We start from the raw sequence: 12,655 nt of genomic DNA, 5'->3' as shown, positions 1-12,655 counted from the left end.
CCTATTAGGATTTTAGGCGACTCACTTGGACTTGTACACGACTACGTGGAATTTAGCTCCTGAGAGCTACAGTATCCTTGAATTGTTTCTGTTTATTTCTTATTTGAAGTGTGAATTATTCGAACTTGATAGCTTTACTTACAATGTAATTGTTGTTGTTACTTGGATTATGTGGTTGCATGTGTGTTTCTTAGCCTCACTGAGTATTGGCTCATCCCATTAGTTTGTTTTCCTTAACAGGAACCCGATTGGAAGGAGTTAAGCAAATGCCGACTTGAGGCACTTTTGTATTAGTGTTTTAATTGTAATCGACTAGACACTTTTGGATGTTGTATATTTTGGAGAAAGTGATTGTAAATTTGAAATTGTGATGTAAGACTGGATATTTATGTATGGAAATGATTTCGTACCTTTATTCCGACTTTCATTGTTAGTATTAGATTAGGTTTGAATTAGATTTGTCTCGAGTCCTGGCGAGAGTTGGGCAGGCGTCCCGCGGATACCCTTGGATTTGCTCTTGGGAGAAGTGGGGGCGTCACAATATAAGTACTCTTGTAGATAAATAAATTAGTAAGGGTATTCTTGTAATTAGTTTGTTAGGTTTGTACAATTATAAATATTAATTGGTCACTCATAATATGGGAGTTAGACATTTTTCTCCCAAACTACATGTTATCATGGTATTAGAGCTAAAGTCCTAGGGTTAGGGTTAAACATCTAATAAAAGTCCTGTCCACGCGATACTGTTCATCACATTACTGTTCATGTGTGCTGTTCATCACGAATTTTGATTGTTTTTTATTTGAAGTGCTATTCATTATGGTTGAAAGTTTATCAAAAAGTGTCGTGGTGTCCACTAATGCTATGACAATGGTGACGTCTCAAATTACAAATTGAAAGTTGAACGACACTAACTATCAACATTGGTCAAAAGCTGTTAAGATTTATTTGACAGGCTTAGGAAAGCAACGATATCTCACAGATGATTCTTCTATGGAGGATAACAAGAGACTAATATGGATTCAAGAGGATACCCAAATTCTTGGAGCACTATGAAATTCTATGAAGCCACGAATTGCTTACATGTGTTCTCATTGTGAAACAATAAAAGAAATTTGGGATTATGTTCAGTTATTATACTGCAGCAATCTTTCATGGATGTATGATATTTCTTTGGAATATTTTAAGTTCCAACAATGTAACAAGATAGTAACTGAATACTTTGCTGATCTCAAGCGAATTTCAGAAAAATTAAATGTTGTAATGTCTCTCTCAAGTGATATTACAGTTATGCAGAGACAAAGAGAACAAATGCTTGTGCTCAAATTCTTGGTTGGTCTTAAGCCAGAATTTGAACCGATCAAATCTCAAATTTTAACAAGTGAACAATTACCATCCATTGCAGAAACGTATGTTCGTGTCTTATGTTCTGCATCTAAGGATAATGCACAGGGTAATGGTGTTCTCATTACTGACAAGTCTGCTTTAGTTGTTAACAACAATCTGATAGAGCAACTTAGTCCTGGACGTGAGTAATTTAGTTTTAGACGTGGCTCTCATGGAGGAAGTAGAGGAGGTCGTGGGGGTCGTGAAGGTCAAGGCACCCGTGAGTGTACTCATTGTGATTTGAAAAATCACATTCGCGATATTTGTTGGAATTTAGTTGGAAAACCTCCTCAGTTTACTAATACGGTTATCATTGACCAAGTTGAATCAGGTTCTTCAGGACAAGGGTTCTAGAAGACTTTTACCATATTTGAGAAAGATTATGTTAAATTTCTACTGTACTAAACTGTAAATCACGCATCTCTTCCCTCTATTTCTTCAGCACAAAAAGGTAAGCTATGGCGTGTCTCTCCATATCCTCTAATCCTGACTCATGGGTTATTGACTCCAAGGCTACTGATCATATGTCAGGTACCTCTAGACATTTTTCTAATATTCAAGAGTCTACTTTCTTTCCTCATGCTACTTTAGCTGATGGATCTACAACTGTAGAAATTAACCCATCTCTTCTGCTGTCTTCTGTTCTTTACGTACCCAATTTACTTTTTAATTTACTGTCTATTAGTAAACTTCCTAAATTTCTACAGTATTCAGTTACTTTTTCTCCTGATTTTATTGTCATTCAGGATTTGAAGACAAAGAAAATGATTGGTGGAGGGCATGAGCATAATAGTCTTTATTTTCTTAAATTTAGTAGTCCGATTGCGTGCCCTGCTACTATTTCTCCTCTTGAAATTCACTATTGTTTGGGTCATCCGTCTCTACAAAATAAAAAAGTTGGCCCCTACTTTGCGTCAATTGTCTTCATTAGAATGTAAGTCTTGTCAGTTAGGAAAGCATCATCATGTTTTTATTGCCCCTAGAGTAAATAAATGGATTTTTGAACCCTTTTTGTTTGTTCATTCTGATATTTTGGGTCCTAGTTGTTTCACTTCAAAGTTAGGTTTTAAATATTTTATAATTTTTGTTGATGACTTTTCTAGAATTACATGGTTTTATTTAATGAAAGATTGTTCAGAGCTATATTCCATTTTTTGTTCATTTGTTACAGAAATAAAGAATCAATTTGGTGTTCCTATACATATATTTCATAGTGATAATACGAAAGAATATTTTTTTACTCCTTTTGATACTTTAGGACTAAATTCAATATTATTCATCAGTCCTCTTGTCCCCACACTCCACAACAGAATGGAGTTGCTGAAAGAAAAATAGGACATTTAGTCGAAGTTGCTCGAACACTTTTGTTGCATATGAATGTGTCTAAACAATTTTGGAATGATGCAGTGTTAACTGCATGCTATTTAATTAATTGCATGCCATCTAATATTCTTGGAGGCCAATTATCTCTCTCCATCCTTTTTCCTCGTGAACCTGTATTTAAATTACCTTCTCGTATTTTTGGATGTGTGTGTTTTGTTCGTTAGCTTGCTCCCAAGGTGGATAAATTAGATCCTCGTACTATTAAGTGTATTTTTTAGGATACGCACGAGCTCAAAAAGGGTATAGATGTTACAGTTAAGTTTTAAATCGATTTTTTACTTGTGTTGATGTTATTTTTTTTTTGAATCCAATCCTTATTTTATGAAACAAGGTACACCTAGTGAGTTAGAACAGTGTTCCTCTTTTTCTTCTCCTGTTTTACCAGTCCCTTCATCTTTATCACCTGAGTTATACAATCCACCAGATTCCACAACTCGATTATCTCATCCTAATTTTCAAATTTATTCTCATCATTCCGTAGTTGAGAAAGCTCCTGATACATCACGCACTTCACCAATTAACTCTCAATCTTCAAATCCAAGTATGATGCCCTCTTATGAGTTAGATCTTCCTATTATTTTACGCAAAGGTAAGAGTGATGAGAATCTACCAAGGGCTCAAGTTGTTGGTTCAAGTGGCTCGAGTGAGGTTTTAAATGCACTATTGGTGAAGCTTGGACCAATGACCCGAGCAAGGGCAACGAAGTTACGAGAGTCGCTTCAAGCATTCCTACAAATAGTTCAATCTCGCGTAGGGTTGATTCAAGAAGCTTGAAACATGATGTTGAATCTGATCCAAGCCAACGTGGAGTCCACAAACCCATAGGTGAAGCGCGGACAGCTTGCTGCTAGTTAGTTGTTCGAATTGGGTCTTAGGAGTTAGTTAGTTGATTAGTAGTTAGGTCAATATGGTCGAATTAGCTCATGTTGAGCACTTACCCGACCAATTTCGTTCATTAGGGTTGAGTAAGTCACCTAGGGTTTAGCTCGGGTAAGTAAGGTTGTCCTAGTCAAGTTAGGATTTGGATTTGTATGCCTATAAAGAGGCTTGGCCGAATTTCAATAAGACAAGTTCATTATTCGGAAAATGACAGAGAGAGTTCTCTTGGCTTTGAAACAACCTTTGAATATCTTAGATTAGTTCTAAGTGTTCATCATCTTGGCTTATCAAGCAAGAATCACACTTGTTTGTGGCATCGTCTACCAAACACCAAAAGTTTCTTTAATCACTTCTTGAGGATTAAGAATTTACTCTTAGTTCTCATCTAATGGGTTCTAAAGGGGTTTAGGGTTCCGCAAATCCAAGACTTGGAAGTCGATTGTCTAGATCCTGTTTGTTGGTATACGAGTTCCTCCAATCGCGGTTGGGTTCGTATCATCAGGTATCATAACTAGTTGACAATTTTCAGGTTATATCCTTCTTGTTCTTTGTGTTTCTTTGTGTCGTTTCTGATTTAAAAAAAAAATCGTTACTGTTTATCGCTACTATTCATTCCGAAATCACTGTTCACTCGTAAAATTTTTAGTTTAGTTGCCAATCTTTGTGACGCCCCCACTTTTTCCTAAGGCGAACCAAAGGGTATCCGCGGGACGCCTGCCCAACTCTCGCCAGGACTCAAGACAATTCCCGTTCAAACATAATGAAATACCAGCCATCATGATAATATAAGTAAGAAAGGGAGGTTACTCCCATAAATAACATTCAAACTTACATCACGAGTTCCAAAATACGTCAAGTATCCAATCCTTATATCAAGTTCTCAAAATATACAATAATCCAGAGTCTAGCCAAGTACATTGAAAAACCCTAATACAAACGTACATTTGAAAGGGATTTCTCCGAGATCCATTCCAGATCCTTTCCTGTCAAGGAAAACAAATCTACAGGGTGAGCAAAATGCTCGTGAGGCCAAGAACACACATGCAGGCACGTTGTTCAAGTAACAATCCCTATTTACAAGTAGAGTAATAATATTGCAATAATTAACAATTCGAGCGAGAAAAGTAAACAAAAACAATTCAAGGATATAGGAGCTCTCAGGAGCTATTTTCCACTTGCACGATCACGAACCTCCACTAGTTGACACTCCGTCAACCGGGTAGGTTTAGTCCCCATTCACCTTACATACCCCTGTAACGGGCCCGCCTGTCGTTTGTTTGAGGCGATACTGCTCGAATATGCCAAGCAAGACCTCTCAATAGGTCAAGCTTATATTTTCTCGTGGTTCACCAAGGAGCCCGACCAAACCCATGCCGGCTCGAGTCCAAGGTTAGCCAGTGAGATTTGGGCGTCCTCCATGTTCATTTGTGAGTCGAGGAGATTCATTCCAGCGACGTATGCAGCCATAGCATACCATTTCATTTCATTCAATCATTTAATATCATTCAATCATTCATTTCATTGAATACATTTCATTCAATTCATTTCAAATGAGAACGAGTGCGGTAAAGTACACACTCGACTCCATTTTCAAAATCTCCAATCATTTATAACAGTTAAGGATGTATCAAATACTCATACACTTGACACTCACCGAGTGATTCAAGTAGCAAGTACAAGCGATTGATTAGGCGTCTCCCGTGAGATCCTCTTGGAGGTCCTCTTGAGTGCCTGAACAATTAATAATGAACTATCACTTATAAACCCCAATTATCAAGGAAGATTGTATACTTGTACAATCTAAGAAAATTTCACGAAAATGAGCCTTAATTACTCTTAAATCGAGGCTAAAAAAAATGGGGTTTTAAAACACAAGCAAAATCTGATTTTTTTTTCATCTTTGAAATCAAGTATACAACGGTCTAGCAATATCAAATGAGATAGAGAGTTCAAAACCCTCAATTTCCTTTAAGTTTGGAAATTTCAGATTTGTCGAGAAATCATTAAAAAACCGTATCTCACTCTCTACAAGTCCAAAATTGGAAAACTTGGTGCCGTTGGAAACTTCTTCCAAGGTACTAAAAGTTCCTAGAAGACACTTTTCCATGATTCCAAATGAAATATATTCAAAATTTAGCTCAAAGTGGCTGTTTTGGAATGCCAAGACAGATTTGGGTTGATTTTCGGCAAAGTTTGGAAATTCGGCAAAATTCACACAATGTGAACTAGCATCTGAAATTTGGAACCCAATTAGAGTTACAATCAAAGTTTTCAAAACAACAAGAAAAAAAAAGAATTGGAGTTTTGGGCACCAAGATATGGTAGTTCAAATTTGCAGCAAAAGTGAAACTGTTAAGCAAATTCCAGGTTTAAATCATGTACTTCGGGACTTTGTTTGAGCTTCGAAATGGACTCGGAATGACACGAAATTTGGTATGATTACACTACCATATAAGGGCTATTCCTATGTCAAATTTCATAGAAAAATACGTACGGGAAGTCGGTTAACAAAATCATTAAAGCTCCAAGAACTTCGAAGACAAAACTGCCTTGTGGTTCCGTTTTCCGTTTTCAAAACGTTTGGTCAACAAAATGCCTCAAACACGGTCCATTTGTGTAGAAAATGTCTAAGAAACATCCAAGATACATTTGGTAGGTGATAAACACCAAGAATTTCAAAATAACAAGTCCCAATCAAGATTTAGGCATTTACTAGTCAAAAAGAGGGTTTTCAACCACTGAATCAGTTTTGAACTTCGGCCACAACTCACTCAATTCAACTTTGAATTGAGTATGGTTGCTGGCGTTGGAAACTACATTCATAAGGCTAAAAGTTCATAGAAGGAATCGTTTTAAAAATCTGTCCACAACTAGCCCATATTCGAGCATCTAGTTTCAGCTCATGACCTGCACTCCAGTGAATCGGCGAAACAGGGCAGTCATGTTCAAACGATTGGTATGGTTCACTCAGGTGGAATCATGGCATACATTTTATACCATTGGAAAACTGGAAGTGTCTAGTTTCTAATGCCGCTGACTTCACTCGATTTCGACATCGGAGTAAAAGGTTATGACCGAAACAAAAACACTGCCAGAGTAATACGGGATTCATTTCCAGTTTTGACAAATTTTCGAAAACTCAACATTTAATCATCCAAATCACGTAATGTTTTGTGGAAACCTTCCACGCAGCCCACACAACATGTATACACCGTAAACAAGTCAATTGAACCACAAAAAAATGCACTAAGGGTCACGGCAATAACAAGGGCAGATTTGTCACTTTTGCTCAACTCTCTCCTTTTGAGTTTTCCTTCACAACCCAACGTATTTCCACTAGATTAAGCACTAATCCAACATAAATAGCATCATATATCATCAAATCAGTCCACCAAGCCATTGTGAGATTTCATGAGCCCACACACCAAATTTTCAATATAAATAAAGCTACCCACATGAATATATGAGTTTATAAGTGCAATATAACTTCCATAAGTCAATATTTGAGAGGTTGATCATCACTTACTTTCTTAGATGATCAAGGCAGAAATTTCGGTCCTTTTAGCTCAAGAAAAACCGTGAGAGCAAGCCCCTTTTCCTAGCTTGAGGTGATCTCCAAGTGGTTAGCAAAGTGTATGTGAATTTTGGGGTGATTTGGTGAAGATTTGAAGCAAGGATTGATGAAGGAAAATGAAGAACTTTGGTTGTTTTTCTCCTTGGATGGCCGGCTGTCTTAGAGCAAGAGAGAGAGAGGTTTTGGCTGCAAATGAAGCTTCCAAGAGAAGCTAAAATGTGTGGCTCTAAATTGGTTCAAAAGTCAACTCTCTCCCGCGCGTACGCCCGCGTTTCGTGCTCGATTCCTCTCGAGTTTGTTTCACTTGTGCGTTAAACCTCTAATGCACTTGTATTCCTACTATTATTATTCACTCTTAATGGTCTAAAAATAAGGGTCTAAAGTCCCTCAATTAAATCGCGTGTGTAAAAACGCGTACTTCCAATTTGTGCGCGGTAGAGTGGAATTTTCACGAACTTCTTATTACGATAGTATCACTAACTAATACTTGAGTACTTAAACATAAAAATACCTATTTTAAGATTAGTGTATAAGTCTCCAATTTTTCAAACTCATATTACTTTCTCACTTAACGAGTTTCCAAAAATTAAATTTTGAAACGAGTCACTTTAAAAATACATGTGAGCTATTATTCTATGTAATTGAGTAATAAAAGGTCAAAATAAAATATTCTGAGTAAATGGCTAAATAAATAATTAATTAAGCTAGAAATAGGAAATTTAAATAAGTAAATTTTGCGAGTCCTCACATCCTCTCCCTCTTAAGAGAATTTAGTCCTCGAAATTTACCTTGATTCACGAACAGGTCTGGATACTTTTCTCGAATTGCTTCTTCAATTTCCCAGGTCGCTTCCTCTAGTCCGTGGTTCCTCCAAAGAACTTTTACCAATGGTATCCGTTTATTCCTCAATTCTTTCACCTTCCTATCCAGAAGTTTTACCGGTTTCTCCTCGTAGGTCAAAGTCTCATCAATCTCTATACTTTCCGATTGTAAAATATGTGAAGGGTCTGAATGATACTTCTTAAGCATGGACACGTGGAAAACATTATGGATCCGAGACAGATTCGGTGGCAATTCCAACTTATACGCTACCTTTCCCATGTGTTAGATAACCTTGTAAGGTCCTACAAATCTCGATTGTAACTTCTTTCCCTTCCCAGACATTAAACTTGCTTTCAGAGGTGTAATCATAAGAAATACTAGATCTCCAACTGCAAATTCTAAATCTTTTCTTCGGTTATCTGCGTAACTCTTTTGACAACTTTGTGCGGTCTGAATCCTCTGGCGTATCAACTTCACCTTTTCATTGGTCTCCTCGATCCAAGGCACTGTAGTCGGGTCTAAGATCTTTCGTTCACCTACTTCATCCCAACAAATCGGAGACCTAAACTTTCGACCATAAAGTGCTTCATATGGAGCCACTTGAATAGAAGAGTGGAAACTATTGTTATAGGCAAATTCCACTAAAGTTATATACTTACTCCAACTCTCCTCAAAATCCAAAACACAAGTCCTCAACATGTCCTCAAGGGTTTGAATTGTCCTCTCAGACTGTCCATCGGTCTGGGGATGGTAAGTAGTACTAAAATTCAATTTAGTCCCCAACACTTCCTGCATCTTTTGTCAAAATCTCGAAACAAATCTCGGGTCTCTATCGGACACGATACTCACAGGTATTCCATGTAACCTGATAAATTCATCCAAGTACAACTTAGCTAACTTCTCCAATGGGTATTTCTTATTAATGGGCAGAAAATGAGCCGATTTGGTCAATCTATCCTCTATCACCCAAATAGCATCATGGTCTCTTTGTGTCCTTGGTAACCCTGATACAAAATCCATAGTGATATTTTTCCATTTCCACTCGGGTATCTCCAAAGGTTGTAAAAGTTCCGATGGTTTCTGATGTTCGGCTTTTACTTGTTGACAAGTCAAACAAGTTTGGACAAATTGAGCAATTTCCTTCTTCATGCTCTCCCACCAATACAGAGTCTTCAAGTCTTGGTACATTTTATTCCCTCCAGGGTGTACCGTAATCTTCGATTGGTGTGTCTCTTCTAAAATTTTCTTTTTAAGCCCTTCGTCTTTTGGCACTACTATCCGATTCCGAAACCTTAATATACCATTTGATCCCAAGTTAAAATCCGACTTTTCTCCCTTTTTGACATTTTCCAACCACTTTTGCACTTCAGCGTCCTTTTCCTGAGATTCCTTGATACGCTCCAACAGAGTGGAATTCACTACAATATTCCCCAAAATTACTTTTCTTGGTTCAGGTCTAGGATTCCAATAACTAATTTCCTCTAACAAGTGTAATTCCTTAATCATCAATCCGGCCACTTGCACTTGACGACTTAGAGTATCGGCCACTACATTGGCCTTTCCTGGATAGTACTTTATCGTGCAATCATAGTCTTCTAAAAATTCCATCCATCTACGTTGCCTCAAATTCAGCTCCTTTTGAGAAAATAAATACTTAAGACTTTTATGGTCAGTAAAAACCTCAAACGTCACTTCATACAGATAATGTCTCAATTTTTTCAAAGTAAACACCACAGCCGGTAACTCCAAATCATGAGTCGGGTAACTTCCTTCATGTGGTTTCAACTTTCTAGATGCATATGCTATCACTCTACCATTTAGCATTAAAACACATCTTAATCCTTCCTTAGAAGCATTTGTGTAGACCACAAAACTATCCTTTCCATTTGGTAAAGCTAACACAGGCGCTCTTGTCAAGCGTCTTTTCAACTCTTGGAAACTCTCTTCACACTTGGAACTCCAAACAAACTTCCCACTTTTCTTGGTCAACTCAGTCATGGGTCCAACAATCCTAGAAAAATCCTGGATAAATCTCCGGTAATACCCTGTTAGTCTTATAAAACTTCGAACCTTTGTAGGGTTTTTCGGTCGTTTCCACTTTGAAACAGCTTCAACTTTACTTGGATCTACTTTAATCCCATCCTTAGAAATTATGTGTCCCAAGAAAGTCACTTCTTTTAACCAAAACTCACACTTGCTAAACTTAGCATATAATTGGTGTTCCCTCAAAGTTTGTAAAACAATTCTCAAATGCTTCTCGTGATCTTTTACATTTTTAGAGTACACCAAAATATCATCAATAAAGACCACCAGAAATTGGTCTAGATAAGGCTTAAAAATCCTATGCATTAAATCCATGAAAGCAGCAGGTGCATTGGTCAATCCAAATGGCATTACTGCAAACTCAAAGTGTCCATACCTCGAGTTAAAAGCAGTCTTGGGTATATCTTTCTCCAAAATCCTCAATTGATAATAACCCTGTCTCAAATCTAACTTCGAGAATACTACCGCCCCTTGCAATTGGTCAAACAATTCATCGATGTGGGGCAATGGGTACTTATTCTTGATAGTGACATCATTCAAGCCTCGGTAATCTATACATAACCTTAAACTCCCATCTTTCTTTTTAACAAACAAGACCGGGGCTCCCCACGGTGAATCACTCTCCTTTATAAAACCCCGTTCCAACAAGTCTTGCAATTACAGCTTCAATTCCTTCAATTCAGCCAGAGCCATTCTATATGGCGTCTTAGAGATAGGTGCTACTCCCGGAATCACATCAATCTTGAAAGCTATATCCCGTTCCAGGGGTAAAGACTCTAACTCTTCAGGAAAATCATCTGGGTAATCTTTCACTACATGCATGTCTTCCAGATCCACTTTATCACTAAGGGTGTTGATTAGAAAAGCCAAATGTCCCTGAGCTCCTTTACTCAACATTTTCCTAACTCGAATCCCTGAAATAAGTGCAGACGAGACTAATCTACCTTTTACATCCCATTTCAGAGTTGACTCTCCCGGAATGCACAATTCTACTATCTTTGTCTTACAATTCAAATGGGCATTGTAACGCGCTAACCAGTTCATTCCTAAGATCACATCATATCCCTTAATTGCTAAACCTATTAGATCGGCCAATAATTTTCATTCTCCAACCCAGATCTCACAATCTCTATACACCAAGTTAGCGATTAGACTTTGATCCCCAGTAGGCGTTTTAACTTCCAAGTCGTAAGGTAATTTAATTGGCTTCAAGTCTATTCGACTCATGAAATTAGGGTTTACAAAAGAATGAGTCGCACCCGGATCAATTTAAATCTTAACTAAGCGGTGAAAAATAGGAATTGTACCTTCAACCACCTCAGTCACATCAGGTATCTATTAGTGATCCAGTGCATAAGTCCTAGCCGATACCTTAGGTCGGCTCCCTCCAGCACTAGTCTGCTTAGAGGTTGACTTTTCTTGCCTCTGAGGGTTACCTCCCAATTTTGGTGCCTTTGGACAACCTACGAGTTGGTGCTCGACACTTCTACAAAACAGACATTTTTCTGACTTCCTCCAGCAGTCATTCTCAGAGTGGTTGGATTTACCACAATACCCATAAGTAACTTGAGGGGTCACTGCCGATCCACTAGAAGGCGCTCCCCTAGCTTGAACCGGTCCACCTCGACCTCCTCTGGATAAAGCTCCCTTAGAAGCTCCTACAGTCCTTGTTCCTCCCATTCCTCTTCCCATTTTGGAAGGCTGCGCAGTTTTACTAGCTTGTCTAGAAGTGTGACTGGAAAAGTTTCTCTTCCTATTGTGAAAGTCCTTAACTTGCATTCTGGCACTCTCAACCCTTTGTGCTTTCTTTAGAGACTCAGTAAAAGTAGAGATTTGGGCTATGGCTAAGTCCTCCAGGATTTCCACATTAAATCCCTGTACAAACCGTCTTATCCGTTTTCGCTCATTAGTTACCAATTCAGGGGCATACTTGGAAAACTTAGTGAACTTCCCTTCATATTCCGCTACTCTAAGGGTCCCTTGTTTCAACTTGATGAACTCATCCTCTCTCTTTTCTTGGATCAAAGGCGGAAGGAATTTCTCATTAAACACTCTCCTGAAATTCTCCCAAGTCCAAGGGGTTTGGGCTCTCTCCCACTTTCCCCTTACCACATCCCACCAAGCACGAGACACTTCCTCAAATTGGAAAGTAGTAAAATTCACTCGCCTATCCTCAGAATAGTCTAGAGCGGCGAATATGTTGGTCATTCTCTCCAACCAATTCTCCGCTACCTCAGGATCGGGTTCACCAATAAATTTAGGCGGGTTAAAATTCAAGAACCCCTCTAGAGCTCTATCTCTCCTCTATCCTGTCCCTCAGTTTGGTTAAGTAGTCCAGGACCTTGTCTTTCCGCTAAATGTTCTAGGATATCAGTCATCCTATTAATGGCAGTAGCCACTTGATTTCCTTCTACATTTTCCTGTCCCTGGGTCGGTCCAGTTGTCGATCCCTGGTCATCCCCATGAGGTTGGGCCAGTCTAGTCACTCGCCCACGGTCTCGACCACTTCTTAGTCCTTCCATTATCCTAGGCGTGCCTAGTGCAAGAAACATATCAATTATGCGAGAA

This window comes from Coffea arabica, chromosome 9e, assembly GCF_036785885.1.
Source record: "Coffea arabica cultivar ET-39 chromosome 9e, Coffea Arabica ET-39 HiFi, whole genome shotgun sequence".
NCBI classification, from domain to species: domain Eukaryota; kingdom Viridiplantae; phylum Streptophyta; class Magnoliopsida; order Gentianales; family Rubiaceae; genus Coffea; species Coffea arabica.
Note: the sequence above shows the minus strand (reverse complement) of the source record.